This window comes from Dermacentor albipictus, chromosome 6, assembly GCF_038994185.2.
Source record: "Dermacentor albipictus isolate Rhodes 1998 colony chromosome 6, USDA_Dalb.pri_finalv2, whole genome shotgun sequence".
NCBI classification, from domain to species: domain Eukaryota; kingdom Metazoa; phylum Arthropoda; class Arachnida; order Ixodida; family Ixodidae; genus Dermacentor; species Dermacentor albipictus.
The window spans coordinates 23303902-23318862 of NC_091826.1; the positions used below are offsets into that span (position 1 = coordinate 23303902).

At 45.1% G+C, this 14961-nt stretch overlaps 1 protein-coding gene across 1 annotated transcript in view; it reads left to right on the forward strand.

The window, feature by feature from the left end:
* LOC139060877 (arylsulfatase B-like) overlaps positions 1–14961 on the forward strand; it is a 43788-nt gene that overhangs the window by 19994 nt on the left and 8833 nt on the right. The window contains exons 2-6 of the mRNA XM_070540142.1: positions 4192–4288; positions 8696–8855; positions 10350–10462; positions 12090–12200; positions 14354–14491. The gene's annotated coding sequence lies outside the window, so the exon portion shown is untranslated. The remainder of the gene's footprint in view (positions 1–4191; positions 4289–8695; positions 8856–10349; positions 10463–12089; positions 12201–14353; positions 14492–14961) is intronic.

Genomic DNA, 14961 nt, shown 5'->3' on the forward strand with positions numbered 1-14961 from the left:
AGACAATTTTGAAAAATTCAGTAAGGCTTAAGAATGATCACCTCGTATATACATACCTAACATAGCATTTGCAAACTCACTTAAAAAAAACAAATAACCAAATAAATCACCGGACGTAAATGTAGCAACATTATGAAGCAGTAGATTCTATTGTCTTTTGGTCTTCGAAAAAGAAAAGGACATTCTGGAAAAAAAAGGAAGAAGGTCGATCTTGCAGTTAAATTCTTTTACTTTATTGGCTGAGATATCTTTAAAGCTGACATATCTATACAACGTGAGCTTAAACATACCCATTTCGGTCTACGCCTGTTTTTGAGTGGAGTATACTGTGAAATACTTTTAGTCTCAATGTCTTCCTTCGATATTGAAGTGCGGGCCAAACCAGTGAGGTCTTTGCACCTGTTATATTAAATGTACGTTTGAAATTTCCAAAGACAAATTGAGCACCTATAGGTTCTTCAGTTTTTAAACCTTTTCAGCATCGCATTTTGTCGAAGGGTCACACAGCATGCAGGCATACCACAACACCGAACGAACGTGAGTATTGCCAAGAAAATTTGTCACGTTAAATAAAAACAACTTCGCATTACGGCGCAGCAAACACAAAACTCTGCAACCCTTGGATATTGAAACTGACATGACGATTCCAAGACAACGTTGACCTGAATATGAGGGGGAGCACTGCAGCGCGATTAAAAGATGGGACAAAAGAAGACACACAGGGACACACACAGTGCCGTGTGTCTTCTTTTGTCCCGTCTTTTAATCGCGCTACCGTACACCCCTTCAAGATGCATTACCAACAAGCCCACGTTGCAACCCTCCTGAATATGAGACCAGTGTATATGTACTTAAAAAAAAAACAGATAAGAGTGCTAGTTCATTAACTGTTTAAAGGGATTCTTGAGAGGTTCTTTTTGCTTGGCAAAACACATACCTACGGTTTTCTTTATGTTAATAGGTGCTTTCTTTTTATTACGTCCCTCAGCAACATTCTCGAAGCCTTGTTGTAGCACAGTAGGGGCGCTTGCATTATTCATTGTTCTGTAAATGACGGAGACATCTGCCGCAAATTATCGTTGCTGGGATGAAATACCAACACGCCTCTAAACATTAACCCGGGGGAATACTCCGAGGTCTGCCCCTGGTTCCACGACAGACAAGCGGACATTAATCATGTAATACGGGCCTTCCCGGCCAAATTCCCCTCACGAGGGCTCGCAATTTCAAATGCGAAGGATTGGGAGACTGCTCTGCTCAGCTCGGACCCAGACCAACAACATCGGGTAGTCCAGCGGGCGTGGACGCTACTGGCCGCTTAGTGGCCTTTCGATCCTTGTTGCCAATAAAGTTTTACGAACGAAAGAACCTGTCACAGCATAGGACGCTGTGATTACAAGCCACGCGGCCGCCCAGGGTCACGAAAACCCGGCGAGGTTCACACAGAAAAGCTTCGCTTTTGATAACAGTAATATATTTGGTGTGTACCAGGTTAACCTTTCGAGTTTCTGACGCTTCGTTCGCGCATCCGGCAGGTATTGTCAGCAGCGCCGCGCCAACAACCTTCACCGTGTGGGCCGGCAAGTTCAGCGCTTCGATGCAACATTCCTTCCCGTTTCGCCGTCACGTATACATTTTACTTGTCATCGGACAATTAATTACATGCTTCGGCAACTTATCCTCTGGCGGAAGCCGTAACTCTCCGTTCGTGAGTGAGTCGGGGTTGGCACTTGATTTATCGACACGATGCTTCGACTTTGGACATCTACTTTTGATGACGCGAGTATATGTGTTTGGGAGGGAAACACAGCTGCAGGGATTCGCAGAGCATGAAATCGACCAGTGTACGCCCTGTTCTTCGAACAGGGAGCAATGACATGGGAGAAGGAACAAATTAACGAGCCCGAACGGGCTGCCAACTCCCGGTCGCTTACTTTACGGCCTTCGTTCAAGAGTTATAGACGCGACGCATCTCACCTGCACACGGGGACGCACTAGTCACGTGGACCTCCTGGTCGAGGGAACGTGAGAGCGCTTAGCAACCTGTGCTCTGTTGTAACACGGAGGTAGACAAGTAATCTGCGTCTGTTTCAAAGTGGACGCTTCAGTAGTGTGGGATTGATTTCCACTTTCTGGATCCATACTGCCGACCTGAATGTTCTATAGTGACCTAAGAAGTACCAGTGCCCTGAAATTGTTGCGAACGACCTGGACGCATAATGCTGAAGAAAGCCTTGCTCAGGTGAATATTTGAGATGTTGCAGTGATCCAGACCATGTCCTGGGGCAATGGTTATCGTGCTCTTGAGTGTGTGTACGTCTAGCAGCTACGAGTCTCTGTAAAGCTCGTTTTTGTGTCTAGAAAGACCCGCGATGCCGTCGAAGTGCCGCTTACAAAGCTGCCTGCCTCTTTGCTATTCGTTCAGTTATCTTTTTCCCGTTTCAGTGTCATACATCGGTTGCTGGCGATGAATCGTATCAGACTTTATTTGTTTATTTTATTTATTTACATTTATTTGGCCATAAAACGTACGATATAGTATCTTATGAACCACAGAAGCATTGCTAGTTTTGAGCGGCATTGGGCAGTGCGTTGATCCAGCAAGTGTAAACCTGTTCTTGCATTTAAATGAACATTAGGCAACAATGGAGACAGTACAGGGAAGCAGAAACCTTCGTAAAGTTATTTTCCTTTACGTGCCATTACGACAGGATGTCTCATTCGACTGCTTCATTTGCTCTGCTTCCATGCGCGCCCGAAGCTAAATTTCCACGCTGTAGAATTAAAGTATGATCAAAGGAATGCTACTGTAAGAGGTTCCCTCCATACGGTGCAGCTACAATCACCGGGCCTCGTCTGATGCTTTCGGCATTGCTCTTCGCCAGGAAGTCCTCGGTGATGTTAAAATAAAAATTTGAATGTGCTTCTGTAGCAACTGCCCACTACAACGTTTGACCTAAACGTACTCCCTCCTTCATTTGAGAGACAGAGATGACGGAGAGATGGTGGCTTCAATGAGAAGCTAGAGATAGTTGTCTGGCCGATGGCCTCACCTATTGCTCCAATCACTGGGGGAGAATTTTGGCGCACAATCAATCAATCAATCAATCAATCAATCAATCAATCAATCAATCAATCAATCAATCAATCAATCAATCAATCAATCAATTCAGTTAAGCAAGCAATCGATCAATCAAACAGAAAAACTAACAAACAAACCCTGTGTGACGTAGCAGTCAAGTCGGCCTTTTATTAGGCCTGAAAGCCACGGCGAATTTAGGTTTCAAGCACCGGCCAAAATAATGATACGTCCCTACAGGCTATGGAGAAGTAGGGTAGATGATGATGATATCGTACCGATGAGGAAGAAGTACACAATAAATTCCCACAAAACAAACGAACAGCACATGCATTTATATACCAGGTTTTTGTTTTTAGGCGAAACACTTTAAACATTGTCATATCTAGGCCGGTGAACTTTCTTGCAGATAGGCTGCGTGGCTATGTGGACATTGGAATCTAGAAAAAAAAATTGTCACTAACGCGGAACACAATGCAATCATGAACGATAGAAGCGGAAACTTTACCGCGTGGAAAACTCCAGTTTTTCTATTCAAATGCATGCAGAATACAGGAATACTTTTACAAGACAACCGCTAAACTGATATGAATGACGTTTGTTGCAGTTAGGAGAGAAAAATGAGTTCTACCAGCCATAAAACGCAGAATGGATTTGAGAGATGAAATATTTTTGAAAAATTGCTGAATATTGGCAAACCGAAGCACAAAGTTTACAAATCAATAACTCTGTACTAAAAACAGATATTGCAGTTATGCAAGCTGCATCTCTTAGAGCATAAATAGTGGATACATTTGATATACAAGTTCAAAAATTATGTCAAATTGTTTTAATGTTTACGAGGGTTTCGCAAAAGCCGTTCTCGAAAATCAACGGTATACTAAAGTAGGGTGCACAATACATTGATTTTCCCCGCTTTAGACGTGATAACTGCCATTTGCGAAATTCTAATATTGTTTATTGTGCTCTCCCATAGATACAGAGTTCTAACCCGGATAATCTAGTTTATTTTTATTACATATGACACTGGTCATACCTTTTAATAACCAAGTGATGAACCTTTTAATAACACAGGTGATTTATCTTGCCTTCTTCTTCCATTGTGAAAACAGTGTCGCTGTCTGTGTCTGTTTCGGGACCCCCCATACACATCCTCCGGAGGAGCCTCCTCTGCGTCCACACATCATCTTCATGCTGGCGGATGACCTAGTGAGTATACGAACGGGTCTACGGCACAAACTTGTACTAACGTAACTAGAGATAAACACGGTGCTCCCATCGCTCAGCCACGACCGAATCATGGGTAGAGTATGAGTTTTGTATACGATTTCGCATGGATCCATTGAGATAGTAGATTGCAGAGCCTTATTCAAGCGAAGCTTTCGCTGTCGCGTCCCACCACTCTGCGGGGGGAGGGGGGGTCTGGCTAGTGGCGGTTGCTCGCTTGCTGATTATACAACTTGGGTCGCTGGGCATTTGCCTGGGGGAAGGGGGTGTAATCGCCCCTGTTAAATGATTTAGGCCCCCCAGTATGTGCTATACTGGGCAAAGCTTGGGCTACTGGATAAGTGCAACTGGGTACGGTGCATCTGGGCACGTGACACTAGGCGTATGGGTATGTGCCCCTGGCTATGTGCTTGAATATTGAATAGTTGCACTGGATAAGTGAAACTGGGTACGGTGCATCTGGGCACGTGACACTAGGCGTATGGCTATGTGCCCCGGGCTATGTGCTCGAATATTGGATAGTTGCACTGGATAAGTGCAACTGGTCGTGGCGTGAGAAGATCACGATGATGATGATAATAATATTAAACGCAGGGGCACCTATTCAGAGGGGTTGTTCAAGAGGCAGGCGTATTTTGTAAACGTATTCGAAGGACATTAATTTAAAAGGTACAACAGTGATAAATAAATGAAAGGTGATTATACAGAATATTCAGGCATCTTTGTCTTGAACATTCTGAACACTTTTCTGGTGCATTCTTGATGGGCGGGTAAGGAGCGTTGCGAAATCGTACTTTCGAGTAATTTCCTTGCGAGAGGAATTCTAGATATGCTTCGTACTTTCCTGCTGGTGTTTCAATTGTGCACAATAGCATACAGCGTAGCGCGACCAGAACTATAGCGCGAGACTACAGCATAGACGGGGTACGCGGCGTTACTAAGAATTGAGGGTTTATTACACGTGGTCTATACGTATACCCCCAGGCAGCAGGAAAGAAGAAAATAAAAAAGGAGCGAAAGAGTACAACGCCACAAAACCATGTGTCGCCAGTCGGTCGTCATCCTGTACCTCCATGAAAAAAATATAAAGAATAAAAACTTGTTTCCTGATAAAGTTTCGTGTCACATTTCTTTTTTTTTTGCTGGTTGAAAAAAATTAGTACTTGTGCTTTTTGCCTTCCTCTGTTTCCGTAATACATACGTTGATCGCTCACAATAAAACCTGCCTGATTGTTAACAGCAACATGTCACCGTTTTTTTGTTTTTTTTTTCTGCCGGCCTGTGCGTTCTGTTTGCCGGACAGTGTATAGCGTACGTCCCCCATTTTTAACCCTTTCAGTCTCTGTGCATCCATGCGAAACGCATCACACTTCTGGAAGTTACGGCTATAGCGACAAGAAGAAAATAAAACTCTTAAACATGACGCTAAAGGTAAATGTAACCCTCTGCCAGCCGTACACAATGTCGTAGGCGTGTCTAATACTGAGAGTACTGCAAAACAAAGGTAACTTAAGCGGTACACTGCCACGTTTGCCTAGTGGATAAGTATCAGTATAAGTATCAGTATAAGTATTCGTGCTCGTGCTTTCGAGGCCGTCAACACAATCATAACTGGTGCGTCTACTTGCAGCAAATAATTTCGGTTCTTTTCATAATATGGCGCGTCAGGGATAAGAAGTCAATATCCTCAATTTGTTTTCGTAGTAATGAATACCAACCTCGAAGTGACTTTAATATTCATCCTATAGGGCCCATTTCTTTTTTGTTTTTTGCAACGTTTCGGTCGCACTTCCTGGAAATATACAAATATATGGAGGTCTTGAGAACACTAAGTGACAGTTGATAACTGAAACGACCAGAGTGTTGTAGCTTTGCACTGTAAAAAAAAAAATAATAATAAGATTCACCACTCTCAATAATTGTCTACTAACGAGTAAGCATTCTTTGGCTCGGCTGCAACTTCGCTTTTGCTTATTTACACAGCTAGCTTATGCACGTCTACCCATCGCTACAGATTTATTTATTTATTTATTTATTTATTTATTTATTTATTTATTTATTTATTTATTTGTTTATTTATTTATTTATTTATTTATCACTTTAACCACAGCGCCACGAATGGCATTACAGTGGGGGGGATATAGTACAATGAAGGGGGGAAAACACAGGTGAATTGCCATGTGCATAAAACATTGTGACAACAAACACACATGAAAACAGACATTGCTAGAATAAACCATAGGAATAGAAAGCAATAATTTTAGTATAAAAATTATACATACGTCACAGGGCTTATCAGTTACGTAGCAATTATAGGGCCTAGAATACATTCTTTGTATCGGATAGAATTCACTTTCGCATCAATTACATTGTCCACGTAAATGCACTACTGGAGCAACTGGAGATCACATACTACTACACTATTATAATGATTACACGTGTTAACTTGACCAATTATGTATTTATTTTGCAGGTATAACGTATCAACTGAGCTGAAACGCCATCACAACCCGATTTATCTTTCGACACACCACAGCTTTTAGTGCGAAAGCACTACTAGCCTACCAACTAGGATTTCGCCTCTGTCTGTGCGAAGCCTTTTCATACATGAATACTTTGTTTAGCGCAAAACGACAGAGACAAGAAAGACGACAGGACGTTGTCTCTGTCGTTTTGCGCTAAACAAAGTATTCATGGATTCGCACCAACTAGCCCGCCAACGCATTGTGCTGAACTATATTCCTCTTCATACAGCCCAGCGCGAAGAGGCTCTGCCCGCGAAACGATCTGCTCCGCCTCCATTCTCCTCAGACCGCGCGCCTCCGCGCGTGACGTCATGGAAATCTACCGCGCATGCGTGTCGCGACACTCAGTCACTCCTCCCTTACGCCTCCCCTTGTGTGCAACGAGAGCTGCGTACGTAGCGGGCTTTACGTCGTACGGGGTTCCCGAAAGCTCTAACCGCACCGAATTTATTTATTTCAAATTTTTTCAGCGCAGAGGCATTGCTACGGTGACGACGTAGTGGAATAGTTGCATAGTTCTCGTTTTCAAAGATATTGATCTCGTCGGAGACACCAAAGGCGTGGTCAATTAGTACACGGACCAGAAAACGAGCTTTGTGCAAGTCTACAATCCTCCTCCTCCTTGTGTCCACCAAGTAAACTTGTGTGCATCATGCAACCCAGCTTGCATGACTATGCGTATCATGTGTGAGACAAAACAGCAGTTTAACAATGACGTCGTGACTGCAAGGCATTTAATTAACAACCGGTAAAACAATGGCCTAGCAATGCCTATGTTGGTGCAAGAAAAATGCGTAATTTGGTCCAAGAAAATGTGCTTTTCGCGCTATATTCCTAGGCTGGGGCAGCCAAACCATCTGTCATCTTATTTTATTTTCGCTTTTTATTTTCCTTTTATGTTGCGACTTTGACACGCCGACGGCGACGTAACCAGTGTTATTTTTTTTGCTAACGCTACCAATTATGTACTATTACGCTACTATAACTATTACCCGCGTCAACTTGAAAAATTATGCATTTATTTTGCAGATATAGGGCGCCACGGAACGGACAGATTTTGATGGGGTACTCAGTAAAGAATGCTTACGCATTGAAATAGCGGAATCTATTGGCAGTCTCCATAGAGTCGATCGAGATACGACACTCAAGAGAACGTGGTTTGCGGGTTCTTGTGCTTTTCTTTACGCTTTAACACTAAATTTGCCCCTCGAGTACACCAATCTTCTTTCAGCGACACAACGCTCTAGCGATCCAGAAAGAAATTACACGGGTTGTAAAAGCGGTGGTGACGGTGCCACAGGACAGGCAGGGAGGTAGGAGCAACAAGTTCGAATTTTTTTATCAATCTATAAATTTTAATATTGTTAGACATTACTACAATTACAAAGGAAACGTAATGCAGATGGAAGCCCTAAAGTAAGAACTGTCAGGGGGGCCTCCTGTTATAACACGTATAAAAATACAGAATATACGATTGGCAACGAAGGTAAGAAGAGCGTGAAAATACAATCAACACATTAGAAGTGATTAATGAAACATCTGGTGGTTGAAGATTACACAGAATGAGCAAGATTAATGCTATATTGAAATACACTTGAAAGTGCGAACATCAAAGTAATTGAATAGGATTATAATGATTATGTAAGAACAGTTAGGAAGGAAGAGGCCACAGAGGAGGTGGAGTCATTTATCAATTTCAACGCGACTGTGATCTCGTCTTCCCCTCGCCGGCAGGCTCAGCCTTCCTGGCGCAGAACATTCTTGGTAAGCTCTTCCCTCTCCTCCTACTCCTTCCCATAACCATCCTTATCACCACTGTAATTACGGTGGATAGTAAGATCACACGGCAACCCTTGGTCTGCAGGGTTGGAACGACGTGAGCTTCCACGGGTCTCGCCAGATCCCGACACCCAACCTCGACGCCCTGGCGGCCACCGGCGTCATACTGCAGCGCCACTACTCGGCCTCCACGTGCACACCCTCGCGGACGGCCCTGCTGGCGTCAGTCTACCCGGCTCGCACGAGTACGTAGGCATTCAGTCTCCTTTGTATTATAGAACCATGCTCTATACAGAGTTCCGCGCTTCAAACCATGCAGGTTGCGTCATGTGAGTGTAAAAGTCATACCGCACGGATCCCTTACGTTTTTTTTTATTGGGATAGCAATTATGTGGACACTCCAGGCAAATTTTATCCCCTGTTGGCGACGTCGTCTTGAGGTTCCGTGTGAAGTCCAAGGGCAACGTGCTGTATTTTTTGGCTTCGAGGGAAAGCGTGCGAGGAGGAGCTAAGAAGCGCGTTGACGCCCAATGTTGAGAGTCACCTGATAAAGTGTGTGCCGGAGGGGGGGAGCAGTGAGCGCACGTCTCTTCCTTTAGCACAGCCGTGGCTGTGCACTGCTGACACCGTGGCTGACCGCCTACGCGACCCGCGCGCCCTACCTATCTTGGAGATAGTCTGCGGCGGGTGCAAACTTGGGTGAGCCGAGATGGCCGATGGCTTCGTGGGCTGTGCTCTGGCGCACCTAGTGTTGCAGGTGACGTAATCAAGCTTAGGAGAAGCGTTCGAGCGAGTGGTGCAAGAAGTGTTCGCTCGGTATGGCATGAATAACTTTATTGGCTCCTGAAGGTGAATCCTAGGTTGACGCGGGCCGCTCCCACGTTGGGACTGTCAGGCCGAGCCCTCCAGCCACATCGCGGGCCATCTGGATTGCCCGTAATTGGTCAGAGAGGGATTCACTGTGTAGCATTTGCCGCCACCATTCTTGTTCCTTGTCACATCCTGTGAAGACCGCGGTGCCGTTGCCGCATTTCAGTACGTCAGCGTTGTGACAGCGGCTGTTCGCGGTCGTTGAGTGAGATCTGTTCGTGTTTGCCTATGCGCGCATGACAGCGTACTTGTATGTTGTGTAGTGAAGAGGAATGCCCTGCGCTGCAGCCACATCGCCAGCCATCAGGGAGGCGTGAGCTCTAGATTGCCTGGGCTGCTCTGGCTGAGACACGCTGCCTGCTGCTCCCTTGCACTGAATTTATTAGATACTGGTGGAGGTGCTGCGGTTTTCCCCCAACCTGGAATTACGCACCCGGGCTCTGCCATCCGTCATGCCTGACCGTAATTCAATTAACAAGTGAAAGTTCATTGCAATCTACGCGACCGCTAATATTTTGCTCCGAACTTTATTCTGTGTAGTTACGTTTTGATATCGCTATCAATGCTTCGTCTTTCGGGTGAAATTGGAATTCTTGTCAGTTCAAATTGATTTTAAAGGTCACCTGTATCAATGGCTTTCTTTCGCTTTTCTATGTAATTCTCTGTAAGAGGCTGAAATTACTCGTGTGCCCGTTTGTTCTAAGAAAAATAGCGCGACTGGAAACAAGGACGGAAGGGCAGAATCCATAGGTGCACACGTTGATAACTCAGAAAGCTCTCTATGTTTGGCAATTTCTGCGCCCGATTTTTCTAGTCATCAAATACGTTATTAATTACTGAACATGCTATTATCATTCATTGTCTCGTAGGCGTGGGGTACCAGGAGCTTCCTCCGGCCTCGGAGCAGTCCCTTTCGCTGCGCTTTCGTCTTTTGCCGCAATGGTTGAAAAGGCTGGGGTACAGCACGCACATCGTGGGCAAGGTAAACATTTAATTACTTACTACACAAAAGGTAGTGCTTTCTCACCATGTTGAAAGGCGTCAATTGATGGACACGCATTCTGTACCAGCTTCCCAGTACGGTCTTGCGATGCAAAAAGCAGCTTGAAAAAAAAAGAAGAAAGCTGGCAGGAGCGCTAAAGGGGGCTATAATGTTGGTCTGGTTTGTTCGACTACACTTCTTAAGTAGGCGCACTCCAAATGCGCGCCCCGGCAACGGCTCCCTCGGATAACAGAAGCCAATTTCGAAGACCGTGCTTTTGTGCAACGCAGGCGCCGGAAGTGATTGCAAGAAGCCGGAAGCACGTAATGGCTGCCATATTTTAGACATCCCCTATGTACAAAAAAGATTAGCCGTACCCTTAGCATAGCCTTCGTAAGCGACAAAAGAAGCACGGACAAAAGACGACGAGTGGCTATGACAGGTTGGAGTTCCCGCCTCGCGACATCGCAGCTTTTAAAGGTGTTTCCTGGTAGCTCATAGAGCGTTTGTCGACAACCAAAGATTAGATGTTCTTGACGAACAAAATATTCGCATTAGCAAATGTTTTCTGCACAAGAACGGCCCCAGTTGGCGACAACACACTGAAAAGCGTGACGTCACTCGTCGTATAACATTGAAGCAATAAATGAGGCTATATAATTTATTCACAAGGTCTGGCTGCGCACTTTGTGGTGTGCTTTTGTTTCTGTCTCTGTTATTAGTATTGTGCTTTTCGATTAAGCAAGTGGCGCAAGAGTGCTGCGTGGTGTGACTGCAAAATTTAAGAAAAAAAAAAAAACTCCTGCCATAGTATTTTTCGCTAGTAACTAACCACAAACAATTCGAAAAAGACTCTTGAAGTCCCAATTTAGCCAGTCATAATAATATCATATTTCTTTTGGCTGACGTAACTGTAGTACCATCTACCCGAGTACTTTGTTTATTCGTAGATTTTACTAGAATACTTTCTAGTAGAGGTATACAAACTATAAATGATGGGTTCAATAAAATCGCGGGAATAAAATGAAACTGGTTTCCTCCTATAAAGCGCTGAGCAACTAAACGATGGCATGTTGGAGTAGCACAATGGATGCCAACGGAAGGAAAATGCCTTCTCAAGCGGTAGACTGTATAGAAATTTTGATTAGGAAAGGCATCAGGCTATTGTTCCCTCTGCGTAACAAGTCAATTTCACTTCCAACGAAACTCCAGCAGTCTTTGTGTTCTGCAGTACTCAAGACGCTTGCGTCCCCTAATCTAGAACTGTTTTGTTTAGTTGGGCAGGGAGAGTAGGGTTATGCAGTTGTCAGGCGTAAAATGCACTCCGTTGACGCCCGACAAGGAAAAAATGCAGATTTCTCGGATAGGCGTTTTGGTTGTTGGTGGACCTAATCTAATAGGCGGTCGGCTAGATACACGAAGCCCAAGATAGTTCCCCAACGCAAACTGAAATCCCACTCTTTTGCAGAATCGTCATTCATCGGTGCACTTTATGAAATTAATCGCCAAACACGAATCGAAGTGCAAACTAACTGCACACTAGATATGGTCACTTGTATAGCTGGGCCGAAGATGTGTCTTCAGTAGAATTGACCTTGAGTGTCAACTGCGCATGTCCAACATGAAGTGGCACCTGGGTTACTCAGCCCTCGAGTACACGCCAACCTGACGTGGCTTCGACACCTTCTTTGGCTACTACAACGGCGCCGCCTACTATTTCAACCACAGCCTGAACTGGGTGAGTCGTCACCACTAACGGTGCCGCCTATAGTCAGGGTTTCGGACTTCTCACAACATTGATGGAAGCGTAAGAGCAACACACGTCCTTAGAATACAGACAGAAAGACAGACACAGGAAAGTCGAACTAAGCTTTCGAGAAGATAAGAAATACAATTGCCACATATTCTTGCACTTATCGTACGTTAGGTTTCTCATGCGGCATGTACACCTTCGGGCGTCACAAAGAAAGCTTCACCAGACGCGGCGTCCCAACCACCGCCATTATTGTCCCGCTGGCACTGTGGAGCTGGAGTTCAGCATATCTGGCTTTGAATTAACTGCGGCGTGATTGCACAGGCGCTTTTTTAGGCATAAAACTTTAATTGTAATTGTAAGCCAGAAGAGCGCGTGTTCTTCCTTTTATCAGGCAGACATGATTTTCCTGTTGCTGTTGTTTTCTCGCGAGTGAGAGCAACGTTTCACGGTATAGATAACAGACAGCATAAGCACGCCAAAATGGGCGAAGCAGTTAAAGAAGGCTCATCGCATCAAAGACTTGTGCAAAAACCAAACTGACATCTTCAGGGATGGTTTCATCCTTCAAATGAGTCATCTGCGGTGGCGCTATCATGCGTGGGTGGGTTAATGCGATTCGCATTCTGAGCCTGCTTCCCTCACTGCAGATTGTAAATGAAGCGTGTCTACAGCAATGCGCTTTGTCGCTACATTGCTTGAGTGCTAATCGCATTTAACGTCAACAGACATTGTGGGATTTGTTCTGCCGGAACGTTTGCAGGCAGCTTTCACGAAGCCATTTCTTCTTTCTTCTTCTTTTTTTGCGAATGGGATTACGCATGTCAATTTTGCGCCTGCTACGCGCAATTCGTTATCACAATGCTCCTAATTGGCCAGCAAAACTCACGATAACTGTGAAAGGGGGCTAACCGTCTTCTATTTGGGATGGTTCATCCTTGCACCTCGCTCAGCATGAAAGTGATCCAGATAAATTTAGGCACCTATTCTCATATTTTTTAAACCCTTAACCTACCACTACCACGTTGTTACTCTAACGTCTAACTTTTTAGTGCACGTTATACAGTAAAAGCTCGTTAATTCGAACCGCAAGGGGAAGACACTTCAGTTCGAATTAACGAAAGTTCGAACTAACGAAAATGAAGGAGGGCAACAGTACACTGCGATTTGGAAGCAGTAGGGCATGTCAGAAATTTGGCGTGTCAGAAAGTGATGGCGTGTGCCGCGGGCACACGCCATCTTCAAGTCGAAGCTCTGGGTCCGACTGTGCCACACCACCGACGTCCACCGAAACGAACGTTAGCCGAGGCTTAACACCATCACAATGAATCGCGACGGCCGATACCTCCTAAGCTGAAAACAGAGGTGCACAACCGATGAAGACTGCCGAGACAAAGACGCTGAACATGTGAAGGTGGCGAAGGCCCTCATTCGTTGGTTCTTGATTGCAAGCGCAGCTGCGACGTACTTGATTAGCTGTGTTTTGGAGCTTGCCGTGCCATCTCCACACAACATTAGCAGCTGTACAAGATTTGCAAAGCCTCCGAGATTCGCAACGGGCAAGAAGTCTCGGAGGTTACGTAGAACGGAGAGGCGGCAGCCGCCGCTGCCTTCTGGCTGACCCCGAGTCGGCTAGATTTTTTTCCGATTTTGCCTTCTCTCGCCTTTCTCTCCGTTTCGGAGGCAATACAGCCTTGTGTGTAGGCAGTAGGCGCGCTTCTCTGGCCGTGTGTCAGGCGAGCGTAGTTCGAATTATCCGTGAGGGAACCTTCTCGCGTTCGAATTAACGGACTTTTTTATACATAGACTTCTGTGGAGCTTGGCCGGACCAAATCGTATAGTTCGAATTATCCATAAATTCGAATTATTGAAGTTCGAATTAACGAGCTTTCACTGTACTGCCGGTTGTGTTGCCATTTCTACTGCCGGTTTGTAGCCTACTTTGTTTTGTTTTTAATTTTTCTTGCCCATCGTCTACTAGCATGTATACTAAATTTTGTTTACCGTTGTACAAAGAAGTTAGCCATCATTGCATAATTATGACCATAGTGTTTATTGATGCTTTCCCCCCCCCTCATGTAATACCATGAAATGACGATGATGATGATGCATTTCTAAACCGCCGACCTCCTTCGCAGCAAGGACACTGTGGTTTAGACCTTTGGCACAACGAGGGCCACAGAACTAGACCTGTCACCAACCTCGACGGTGTCTACTCCACGGACGCGTTCACTGAGGAGGCCAAGCGGATTATCCGGAAGCACGACAGACGAAAGGTGAATTCAGAATTTTAATGCCTTAGCGTTACGAGTGTTGAAGTGGGGAAAAAAGATATTAGTGTACTTATGTGCGGTGATGAATATATTTATATAGCGCAACTGACGGGGGTCCCTTCCGGACCACCGTGAGCTCCCGAATAAATCATGGATCCCGGACCTCAAAGACTTGGAACGCAGTGCTAACGCATTTCTCTAGCATTCCCCGCTAATTCGCCACTGAACTTCTTTCCCCGTTTTCTCGTCCAATGCGCAGCATAGGTTTGTCTATTTTCTTCGCTCAGTACCGAGTTCTCGCTAATTCCCGTTGAAAAGACCTCCGCTTCCGAACGCTTCGTGACATTTTGAATGCAATAGGCGCGTGATATAGGCGTCTTCCTCAGTTATTCACTCTTCTGTATATCAATTATACCTGACGGTAATACGATAGGCGTTGGCACAAGCGTAGAACTGGAACCACCGTTTTCTCC